The 12,785-nt window shown below is 42.3% G+C and overlaps 1 protein-coding gene across 1 annotated transcript in view; it reads left to right on the forward strand.

Annotated features, from left to right (window-relative positions):
• The first annotated feature begins 1,220 nt into the window (after positions 1-1,220).
• The window catches only part of c13h10orf71 (chromosome 13 C10orf71 homolog), a 102,652-nt gene continuing 91,087 nt past the window's right edge, over positions 1,221-12,785 (forward strand). Inside the window, exon 1 of the mRNA XM_072583196.1 lies at positions 1,221-1,266. The gene's annotated coding sequence lies outside the window, so the exon portion shown is untranslated. The remainder of the gene's footprint in view (positions 1,267-12,785) is intronic.

Consider the following 12,785-nt stretch of genomic DNA (forward strand, 5'->3'; position numbering starts at 1 on the left):
TTAGCCTGGGGTCCCATTACCATCGCCACATTATTTCCCTTAAATATATATCTCCATGGAGGTTATCTTATTAGTGTCCTTTCTCATTCAGATGTGGACTGAATAATGCATATGTCAGAAACTGCAAGATCAGAATATTCAGCTATTGCTGCACTCCGGAGACTGGGTAACGGAAATGAACCTCAGTCTGGATGGGATGCAAGTTCTGCTTGTTTACTGACACTGAGGAATATTTACTGTCAATCTGTGCAAAGTGTAATAGTCAGTGGGTGGATTAGAATGGACTGGAGTCCGGAGAGATGTTAACTGCAGCCTCATCCTCTCAACCTGTGAAGTGAGGCTATCTGAAGCTATTGGTGTGACTCTACTTCAGTGGCTGACTTACATGAAACTGAGTTAAAAATCACACAACACCAGGTTATGGTCCAACGGGTTTATTTGGAAGCACTAGCTTTCAGAGTGCTGCTCCACATCAGCCACCTGATGAAGGAGTGGTGCTCTGAAAGCCAGTGCTTCCAAATAAACTTGTTGGACTATAACCTGGTGTTGTGTTATTTTTAACTTTGTACACCCCAGTCCAACACCGGCACCTCCAAATGATGAAACTAAGTGGTATCTAAAAACTTGCAAGGCATTCCAACTCTCCGGACATCAACTCACACCATATTGATGTTTGATATTGTTCTGTTTCCTAGCATAAGAAGGTAATCAGTGTTTGGAGTCAGTGAGCAGTGACTTGCACATTTGTGCCAGCAGACATCCATTTGTGTGATCACAGAGCAATATGGAGCCAACAGTATAACCTAAGTCAGCAGTAAAAGTATGAACCACCACAGTTGTAATCTAGTGAATTTACAATTAAAAATAAAGTACCTGATTTTGATTCAAGGTCAGGAGGAACTGAGGGTTGAATCTGAAACTCCTAACAGATTGCCAAATACTCTTCAGCATATTAATGAGACCACCCCCCCCCCCCCCCCCCCCCACACTCTTTGACAATCTTTCTTCAAATGAAATAACCGCCCTTCACCCTATCCCCATAGGCTTGACGTAACAGAATGCTATCTGCATCACAGCAACCATAGAGTAATAATGGAATAGCTAGTCTGCTGCAACAAATCCCAGTCAAGTGCTGCAACCGATCAAACATTTAGCTCTTTCGTTTCAGCCTGTGAACAAGGAAAAGCGAAATCCTTTTGAGTGCTGCCCTGATGTCACGCTTGATCAGTCAGGAACCATGTCATGGAATTTCATTGAGTATTTCAGGTCAGTTACAAACAAGCTTCCAACATCAATAACTGTCTCTCAAGCTTGCACTGGGCACATCAATGATATCAGAAGTGGAGAGAGGGAGAGAGAGAAGGTTGGTAATGTTAAAATTAAAATTGTATTAGATTGATTGTGGTGTGTTGCAGATATGAAGAACCAGCTGCTTTATGAAAGAAGTGTTATAGGTGGTTTCTTGATACAAACATATTGTCGTGCATTCTTTGCTGTTGAAGGGCAATAAATCGTATGATTATTGCACCTCTAAGAACTTCACTGGACTGAAACATTTAATGTGATAATCATGCAAAACTGTGTGTTAATGCAGATATGACAGCATCAAACCACAGTTAAAACAGCCAGTGCTTTAACATGCTTAATGCATAATATACAAGAATATACATGTAATCATGTGAATTAAGAGCAGGAACGGGCCAGCTGACCTCTTGAACTTACTCTGCCATTTGATATGATCATGGTTGATCTGATTGGAGCCACTACTTTCCGTGCACCGCTCATACTCTTTCACACTTTTCTCAGTCAAGAATCTCGTGAACCCATGTCTTTAAAAAAAATTCATCAGTCATGCCTCTGAAAGGACATGAAAGGAAAGGACAGAAAGAAAGTGACGTGTGTCTAAAATAACAGAGAAAACTGCAAACCCACTTCACCAACAGACCATCATTGTGTGCCCAGACCTGCTAAGTTTCTCCAGCAATGTCCATTTTTGCTTCAGATTTCTAGCAACTGCACTTCTTTGTTTTTTGGGCATTATGCTTCCAGTTATTTTGCAACCATTGCAAGACTGGTATTTGAAATGAGCTTTAATTGTTAAGTGTTGTTACATTAATCAACAAAAGTGCACTCTAAGCATTGCATTTAGATTTCCTGGAACAAAAATGACAAAAACTGTACAATGATTCATTCAGCATTTGAAAGAGGAAGAGGCTAATGTTTGCGAGGCCGCTTTTCATCAATGAGGAGAAAGTGAGGACTGCGGATGCTGGAGATCAGAGCTGAAAATGTGTTGCTGGAAAAGCGCAGCAGGTCAGGCAGCATCCAAGGAACAGGAGAATCGACGTTTCGGGCATTAGCCCTTCTTCAGGATTCCTGAAGAAGGACTGATGCCCGAAACGTCGATTCTCCTGTTCCTTGGATGCTGCCTGACCTGCTGCGCTTTTCCAGCAACACATTTTCAGCGCTTTTCGTCAATGGCAATGTCACATCTTTTGGATTGGAAGCCAGAATATAGGTTAGTTTGGACTACAACTGAAACAGGGGAACTAAAGACAACTGAGGTGTTTCTGTTGAGAACAGCTAATTCAGAATAACAATCTAACTTCGAACTCAGCTTGGTCTCCATATCTGAGTACCATTTGGAAAATTCAAATGTTAGTGGCAGTATTGGCAAACGAAAAATCGAGACACCTCTTTAAAAATTATACCTGCGGGCACATTGTAAAAGAATTAAAAAATTGGAATCTCGTCAATGCCTTGCAAACATCTCCAAATGTTTCATGAACAATAAATGGCTGAATGTTAGGCTGGATCTGTCAAGTTCCTGCAGGTTGATTTGCCTGATTTTATTTATTTGTTAAATTTCCAGATTTTTTTTGTAACCTCGTTTGTGTATTCTGCACCTATTCACTTTGAAGCTATCTTGACAAAGGTTGCAATAAAATTGTATGTAAGCTTTTTTTCAAATACTAATTATTTCTATTCAGTTAATTCCTAGTAGGTAAACATAATGGAACCTAACACTTTGCACTTTCAGTGTGGGAAATGTAAAATATTCGAGATAGTTTGCTGAATATTGTTGTCAACAAATGCAGGACTGTGACATAATAGTTACTAAAAGGTTTCTACAATTGGTTGCTAAATCTCCCCAGGGGTTTGTAATCTTCCATGAATGAAATCAGAGGGCAACAAGTTGCAGAGTGACTTTGTCCTGTGAGATTACTGAAGAACAATGTTAGCATTTTAATATTTTCATTGGATTGACTAGCAGTCATACAAATAGCATGGGGCTTGCCTAAGGATTTTACTATCGACCCTTATTGTATCTCCCCCATTCAGTTGAACAGAAAGAGGTTGGTCCAATTCAATGATTTCAGAAGTCAAATCGTCTCTCTCTCTCTCATTCAGGCGTACACACACACACACACACACACACACAGTCTGCCTATTGTTTAAACCCTGTAAAACATGCATGGTAAAGCCATCCTGGCTTTGTGGAGACCTAGGCCCAACTCAGCTGTTAAATCCATCTCAACCCATCCATCTCTTAGCTGACCAACCAATCTCTCATTCCCTCAAGCTAGCCTAGAATGTATCATTCTACACCATTGCTTTTTCCAGAAGGTGCTTTTCCCTTCTGAATTTCTTACTCCCTCTCCCAAGCTGGATATGGTTCCATGGCAGTGGCCTGTCTCTGGGCCTCAACCAAGCAGTCCTTCTTAACTGAGTCATAGAGTCACGGAAATGTACAGCATGGAAACAGACCCTTCGGTCCAACTTGTCCATGCAGACCAGATATCCGAAATTAATCTAATAGCATCTGCCAGTGCTTGGCCCATATCCCTCTAAACCCTTCCTATTCATATACTCATCCAAATGCTTTTAAATGTTGTAATTGTACCAGCCTTCACCACTTCCTCTGGCTGTGCATTCCATACGCATACCACCCTCTGTGTGAAAGGTTGCCCCTTAAGTCCCTTTTATGTCTTTCCCCTCTCACCCTAATCCTATGCTCCCTAGTTCTGGATTCCCCTACCCCAGGGAAAAGACCTTATCTATTTATCCTACCATGCTCCAAGTGATTTTATAAACCTCCAAAAGGTCACCTCTCAGCCTCCGACACTCCAGGGAAAACAACTCCAGCTTATTCAGCCTCTCCTGATAGCTCAAATCCTCCAACCCTGGCAACATTCTTTTAAATCTTTTCTGAACCCTTTCAAGTTTCACAACATCCTTCTGATAGGAAGGAGACCAGAATTGCACACAATTTTCCAAAAGTAGACCAATCAATATCATGTACAGCTGCAACATGATCTCCCAACTCCTATACTCAATTCTCTGACCAATAAAGGGAAGCATGCCAAATGCCTTCTTCACTATCCTATCTACCTGTGACTCTACTTTCAAAGAACTAGGAACCCATACTCTAAGGTCTCTTTGTTCAGCAATCATTTGTGAGCTCAGACAGGAAATTACATCAGCCATTTCTGGATAGAATCATAAGCAGGCTTTCACAAGAAGACTACACTACAGGGAGTAGGAATACAGTTTAGAATCTTGATTAAATGCTCGATTCATGGATAATGATCATGAACCTATGAGATTATTGTTTTTAACAAGCCCATCAAGTTTACCAATGTTCTTCGGGGAGAAACTCTGCCATCCATACATGGCCAGACCTACTTAAATTTCCACATCCACAGCAATGTGATTGACTCCATAACTTCCCTCTAAAGTGTCCTAGCAAGTGACTCTAATGTAGTTGGCACTTACTCACAGGCAACTAGAGATAAGCAAACAGTGCTACAGGCCTTACCACTGGTGTTGACATTGCTACATCAAAAATAATTATAAAAGTTACTAATTCTAACAGCAAGCTTGACGCAAGCAAATTGAAGTCAACTGGTATATCCCTGTTGAGTTCAACTAATTTAGAACAGGCATTGAACCTGAAAATATCCTTGTCCCCACGTTTCACGAATACACTGAGGGAAGTATTTGTATTTTTATACAATTAAAATGGAGACATTGTTTTAAGAAAAAAATACACATATGAGGGTGGCATGGTGGTTCAGTGGTTAGTATCGCTGCCTCACAGCGCCCAGGACCCGTGTTCAATTCCAGCCTCGGGCGATTGTGGAATTTGTACATTTTCCCAGTGTCCGTGTGTGGTTCCTTCCATAATCCAAAGATGTGCAGGTCAGGTGAATGACCATGCTAAATTGTCCCATAGTGTCCAGTCATGTGCAGGGGAGTTGGATTAGCCATGGGAATATAAGGTCGGGGATCTGTGAGGGATGCTCTTTGGAAAGTTGGTGTGGACTTAATGGGCTGAACGGTCTATAGGGATTCTATGCCATTCTAACATAATTTAATGAAGCTGGGGAAAAATTATGGTCTGTGATTATGAAGTTGAGGATTCAGTTGCAAGGAAGAACAGAGTCCTAGGTTCTGGATATAGGTTAGCTTGCTGAGCTGGAAGGTTCGTTTTCAGACGTTTCATTATCATACGAGGTAACATCATCCGTGAGCCACCGGATAAAGCACTGGTGACATGGCCCGCTTTCTATTTATGTGTTTAAGTTTCCTTGGGTTGGTGATGTCATTTCCCATGATGGTGTCATTTTCTGTTCATTTTCTCAGGGTGTGGTAAATGGGATTCAAGTCAACATGTTTGTTGATAGAGTTCTGGATGGAATGTTATGCTTCTAGGTATTCTCTTGCGTGTCTCTGTTTGGCTTGTCCTAGGATGGATGTGTTGTCCCAGTTAAAGTGATGTCCTTCCTCATCTGTATGTAAGGATACTAGTGAGGGTGGGCCATATCTTTTTGTGGCTAGTTGATGTTCATGTATCTTGGTGGCTAGTTATCTGCCTCTTTGTCCAGTGTAGTGTTTGTTACAGTCCTTGCATGGTATTTTGTAAATGACATTAGTTTTACTTGTTGTCTGTATAGGATCTTTCAAGTTCATTAGCTGTTGTTTTAGTGTGTTGGTGGGTTTGTGGGCTACCATGATGCCAAGAGGTCTGAGTAGTCTGGCTGTCATTTCCAAAATGTCTTTGATGTAGGGGAGAGTGGCTAGGGTTTCTGGACATGTTTCGTCTACTTGTTGCCATTCGTTGCTGAGAAATCGCTGGACTGTGTTCATTGAGTACCCGTTCTTTTTTAATCTACTACATAGATGACTTTCCTCTGCTCTGCATAGTTCCTCTGTACTGCAGTGTGTGGTGGCTCTTGAAACAATGTTCTAATGCAGCTTCATTTGTGGATATTGGGGTGATTGCTTCTGTAGTTCAGTATTTGGTCCGAATGTGTTGTTTTCCTGTAGACATCAGTTTGAATTTCCACATTGGCTGTTCGCTCTACTGCAACATCTAGGAATGGCAGTTTGTTGCTGTTTTCCTCCTCTTTAGTGAATTTTATGCCAGTAATTTTATACCTCCACAGGAAATGATATCAGCAACCCAAGGAAACCTAAACACATATATAGAAAGTGGGTCATGCCAACAGTGCTTCATCCGGAGGCTCACTGATGATGTAACCTAGTATGGTGACAAATCTTCTGAAAATGAACCTTCCAGCTCAGCGAGCAAACCTACATCCAGAACCTCAACCTGAGCTACAAATCTTCTGAAAATTTGAGAGTCCTAGGTCTCAGTCAAGGACAGAAATATTGAGGTTAGTGTAGGACATGGCGGAGATATTGGGACTCCTATGAAGTTGGGGGGCAGCTCTTATACAGATTGGGCACAGGCTGGTCCCACTGGCAAAGTGGGTATGCTTAATGCCAATTCTGTGTGAACACCTATCAATGTCTACTCTATTACCATGCATAATTACTATTGGATAACAATTGTGTAATATTGTGTAAATATTGTGTTACTAATGTATAATAACATTACTACTGTATGCATAACATTTTGTCTCTCATCAATGGTTCATTTGGAAAGGATTATTCAGAGAAGGAATGGAAAAGTGAAGCTGAGAAAATGAAGAGAGCAAGGTGCCATTTGCACTGATATTTACATTCACCTGAAGTATAATTTCATGAGCAATGCATTGAAAGTAATGGTGTTGACCTAAAGACTGTGTGATCAATCAGTGACTAGTTGTTGCAATAGCTTTGTCTCCCTATTGCAACAAAATTGCACCAGCAAGTAGGAACTGGCAGAATCATGCAAGAAATTGCAAGTGAGGCTTCATGCTCAGGATACAGATATAGGATGTTACCAGATCTTCCTCTCATCTTAAGACTTTGAGAAGTTTGCAGTGGAATTGGTGATCAACTTTTCTCTTAATGGTGACAGTATTGGACTGATGAGAATGAAGACACTTTGTTGCTCTTCTGTTGACACCCTCCATGAAATGGTATCGGGCAGGGCATTAATTAACAGTCTCAAAACGAGTACTGACAACTCTTGTCCTCTTCCGGCCCAAAATACCCTATTTGTATTGCACATGTGTAACCTGTCAATATTTTCTTAAAAAAAACTATTCAGAGATATTATTACACAGCTCTGGAGCGGGTGGGACTTAATGCTGGGCCAGAGGTAGGGACACAGTCACTGTACCACAGAAGCCTTATGTTAATTTGTATTGTTGTTATAGTTCACTTGAATGAAGGCAACAATTTGAAACTCGCTTCATAAATGCCAGACTTAGTAGGTTGCACAGAGAATCTTGTCAGAAATTTTGTTTGTTTTGTTTTTGTAGCATTAGTATTTACAGTGCTAAACAACTGTCAGTTTTGATGATGCTTTTGTTAATGTTTTAGGTTTGTAAATACAAAGAATACTTTCTCTGAGCACATTGTTTGCTGAGGGAGGTTGGACAAGTGAGAGGATATCTCAGTCAGAGATTTCCATTGTTCTGATGGTTTGGAAGGGAAGTTAATCCCTTTATGATTTCCCCAGTGGTCTGAGAGGTTGATTTCCTAACCCAATTCTGAACATAAAGTCTATATCAATCCAAATGTTCATCCCTAACACCTTGTAATAAAGACCCCTGGTCATAGTGGGTAATGATGGCTGGTGCAGCATTTTACTCAAATATCTCTGCTAACTATATCTTTTAAAATGGTTAAAAATCACACAACACCAGGTTATGTTCCAACAGGTTTAATTGGAAGCATACTGTGTGTTGTGTGAGTTTTAACTTTGTACACCCCAGTCCAACATCGGCATCACTAAATCTTTTATCATGGATCTTGTATTGAATTTTCACCCGATGACCAGCATACATAGAACATAGAACAATACAGCACAGAACAGGCCCTTCGGCCCACGATGTTGTGCCGAATATTTGTCCTAGCTTAAGCACCTATCCATGTACCTATCCAATTGTCGCTTAAAGGTCACCAATGATTCTGACTCTGCCATTCCCACAGGCAGCGCATTCCATTCCCCCACCATTCTCTGGGCAAATAACCCACCCCTAACATCCCCCCTATACCTTCCACCCTTCACCTTAAATTTATGTCCCTTTGTAACACTCTGTTGTACCCGGGGAAAAAGTCTCTGACTGTCTACTCTATCTATTCCCCTGATCATCTTATAAACCTCTATCAAGTCACCCCTCATCCTTCACCGTTCCAATGAGAAAAGGCCTAGCACTCTCAACCTATCCTCATACGACCTATTCTCCATTCCAGGCAACATCCTGGTAAATCTCCTCTGCACCCTCTCCAAAGCTTCCACATCTTTCCTAAAGTGAGGTGGCCAGAACTGCACACAGTACTCCAAGTGTGGCCTTACCAAGGTCCTTTCCAGCTGCAACATCACCTCACGACTCTTGAATTCAATCCCTCTGCTAATGAACGCTAATACACCATAGGCCTTCTTACAAGCTCTATCCACCTGAGTGGCAACTTTTAAAGATCTATGAACATAGACCCCAAGATCCCTCTGCTCCTCCACCTTACTAAGAACCCTACCGTTAACCCTGTATCCCGCATTCTTATTTGTCCTTCCAAAATGGACAACCTCACACTTGACAGGGTTGAACTCCATCTGCCACTCCTCAGCCCAGCTCTGCATCATATCTAAGTCCCTTTGCAGCCGACAACAGCCCTCCTCACTATCCACAACTCCACCAATCTTCTTATTGTCTGCAAATTTACTGACCCACCCTTCGACTCCCTCTTCCAAGTCATTAATAAAAATTACAAACAGCAGAGGACCCAGAACTGACCCCTGCGGAACTCCACTTGTAACTGGGCTCCAGGCTGAATATTTACCATCTACCACCACTCTCTTGACTTTGACCGGTTAGCCAGGTCTCTGTCCAACTGGCCAAACTTCCCATTATCCCATGCCTCCTGACTTTCCGCATAAGCCTACCATGGGGAACCTTATCAAATGCCTTACTAAAATCCATGCACACTACATCCACTGCTCTACCTTCATCCAAATGCTTGGTCACCTTCTTAGAGAATTCAATAAGACTTGTAAGGCAAGACCTACTCCTCATAAATCCGTGCTGGCTGTCCCAAATCAAGCAGTGTCTTTCCAGATACTCATAAATCCTATCCCTCAGTACCCTTTCCATTACTTTGCCTACCACCGAAGTAAGACTACTGGCCTGTAACTCCCGGGGTTATCCCTATTCCCTTTTTTGAACAGGGGCACAATATTCGCCACTCTCCAGTCCCCTGGCACCACCCCCATTGACAGTGAAGACGAAAAAATCATTGCCAACGGTTCTGCAATTTCCTCTCTTGCTTCCCACATAATCCTAGGATATATCCTGTCAGGTCCAGGGGACTTGTCTATCCTCAAGTTTTTCAAAATGCCCAACACATCTTCCTTCCTAACAAGTATCTCCTCAAGCTTACCAGTCCATTTCTTCAACAATATGGTCCCTCTCATTTGTAAATACTGAAGAAAAGTACTCATTCAAGACCTCTCCTATCTCTTCCGACTCAATACACAGTCTCCCACTACTGTCCTTGATCGGGCCTACCCTCGTTCTCGTCATTCTCATGTTTCTCACATACACATAAAATGCCTTGGGGTTATCCTTGATCCTATCCACCAAAGACTTTTCACGCCCTCTCTTAGCTCTCCTAATCCCTCTCTTCAGCTCCCTCCTGGCTATCCTGTATCTCTCCAATGCTCTGTCTGAACCTTGTTTCCTCAACCTTATGTAAGACTCCTTCTTCCTCCTTACAAGACATTCAACCTCCCTCGTCAACCAAGGTTCCCTCACACGACCATCTCTTTCCTGCCTGACAGGTACATACATATGAAGGACACATTGTATCTGTTCCTTGAAAAAGTTCCACATTTCAACGACATCCTTCCCTGACAGCCTATGCTCCCAATTTATGCTCCTCAGAACCTGTCTTGCAGCATCGTATTTACCCTTCCCCCAGTTGTAAAATCTGCCCTGTTGCAAGCACCTATATCTCTCCATAACCAAGGTGAAAGTCACATAATTGTAGTCACCATCACCAAAATGCTCACCCACTAACAAGCACATCACTTGTCCCAGTTCGTTACCAAGTACCAAATCCAATATGGCCTCCTCTCTGGTCGGACAATCTACATACTGAGTTAGAAAAGCTTCCTGGACACACTGCACATACACCGCCCTGTCCAATCTACTTGATCTAAAGAGCTTCCAATCAATATTTGGGAAGTTGAAATCACCCATGACTACTACCCTGTGGCTTCTGCACCTTTCCAAAATCTGTTTCCCAATCTGTTTCTCCACATCTCTGCTGCTATTGGGGGGCCTATAGTAAACACCCAACAAGGTGACTGCTCCTTTCCTATTTCTGACTTCAGCCCATACTACCTCCAAAGGCAGATCTCCCTCGAACTGCCTTTCTGCAGCCGTTATACCATTTCTAATTAGCAACGCCACCCCCCCTCCTTTTTTACCACCCCCCCCTCATCTTACTGAAACATTTGTAACCAGGGACCTCCAACAACCATTCCTGTCCCTCTTCTATCCACGTTTCCGTGATGGCCACAACATCGTAGTCCCAAGTACTGATCCATGCCTTAAGTTCTGATACTCCTTGCGTTGAAGTATACACACTTGAGCCCATCTCTGTGTCCGTAAGTATTCCCCCTGTCAGTGCTACCTTCTCCACAGCCTCCCTACATCCTTGGACATCCTGAAAAATAGCTAACCTACTTGCTGGACTACAAGTCCAGATCCCATCCCCCTGCCAAATTAGTTTAAACACCCCCCCCCCCCCCCCCCCCCCCCACCGAAGAGTGCTAGCAAACCTACCTCCCAGGATATTGGTGCCCTTCTGGTTCAGGTGCAACCCATCCTGCTTGTACAGGTCCCACCTTTCCCAGAATGCATACCTGAAGCGCTCCCTCCTACACCATCCTTGCAGCTATGTGTTCAACTGCACTCTCTCCCTATTCCAAAGTATAAAGCAAAGTTAAGATATCTTGCTCCAAACTGGTCTGATTGATTAAATTCTTTCAAAATCCAATGCCCATTTTTGAGGAGTCTATTCCCTTGCCCACATTTCTCCACCATTCTTCACAATCTTACACTTAGCACTGAGTTCTAGTTCCAGCAAGACCTGTAGCCAGGATTGTTGACATATTTCTGAAGGTGCCATCACACAATATGCAACAGAGTGAGAAAATATTGCAGTGTGATGAGTTTTATTTGAGAATGTTGATTATTATCAGTAAATAGATCCAATTTTTTTTAAAAAACACACAACAGGATAAATTTGTGAGGTTTTAGACTTTGGTGGGAAGAATCGAGGCATAGACTATTTTCCAAATGGGGAAAAGTTTCAGAAATCTGAAACACAAAGGGGCATAGGAGTCTTAGTTCAGGATTCTCGTAAGCTTAACATGCAGGTTCAGTCAGCATTTAGGAAGGCAAATGCAATGTTGGCATTCTTTTTAAGAGGACTAGAATACATGAGCAGAGATGTACTGCTCAGGCTGCATAAGACTCTGGTCAGACTGCATATGGAATATAGTGAGCAGTTTTGGATCCCATATCCAAGGAAGGATGTGTTGGCATTGGAGGGGGTCCAGAGGAGGTTTAGAGGAATGATCCCGGGTTTGAAGGGTTTGTCATATGAAGGGCCGTTGAGGACTCCGGATCTTTGGTGTAAAAAGGAGTCTAGAATGTTGAAGGGGAATCTGATTGAAACTTACAGAATACTGAGAAGCTTGGATAGGGAGACATGGAGAAGGTCCTTCCACTAGTAGGAGAGACTAGGACCCAAAGGCACAGCCTCAGGTTGACCCCTTGAGATGAGGAGAAACTTCTTCAGCTGGAGGGTGGTGAATCTGTGGAATTCATTGCAACAGAGGGCTGTGGAGGCCAAGTCATTGAGTGTAATTAAGACAGAGGTAGGCAGGTTCTCGCTAGGTAAGGGGATCAAGGGTTATGGGGAGAAGCCAAGGGAATGGGATTGAGAAACACAGCCATGATCAAATGGTAGTGCAGACGTGATGAACCAAATGGCCTATTTGTGCTCCAACATCTTATGAAATATGGTCTGACTTTTATTTTGCACTTTATCTACCTATAATCTGGTGGCTTCCTGTTTTACATTTAGTTGTCAGTCTGTCACTCTTCCTGTGCTCATCAAGTTTAAAAATCTACAACAACTCATTTAGATAAGTCAACAGATAAGTTTTCAAGATGGAGAAAGTTCTGGTGTCCCACTTGTTCTTTCCAGTCAACTCAAAAGTGGCCTATTTATTCCTAAACTCTGTTCAATGAACAGAAAACAACATTTAATGGATGCAAATTCTTGAGGCTGAAATTTGTGCACTAAACTCTCATTAA

The sequence above is a fragment of the Chiloscyllium punctatum genome, chromosome 13 (assembly GCF_047496795.1).
Source record: "Chiloscyllium punctatum isolate Juve2018m chromosome 13, sChiPun1.3, whole genome shotgun sequence".
Taxonomy (NCBI): domain Eukaryota; kingdom Metazoa; phylum Chordata; class Chondrichthyes; order Orectolobiformes; family Hemiscylliidae; genus Chiloscyllium; species Chiloscyllium punctatum.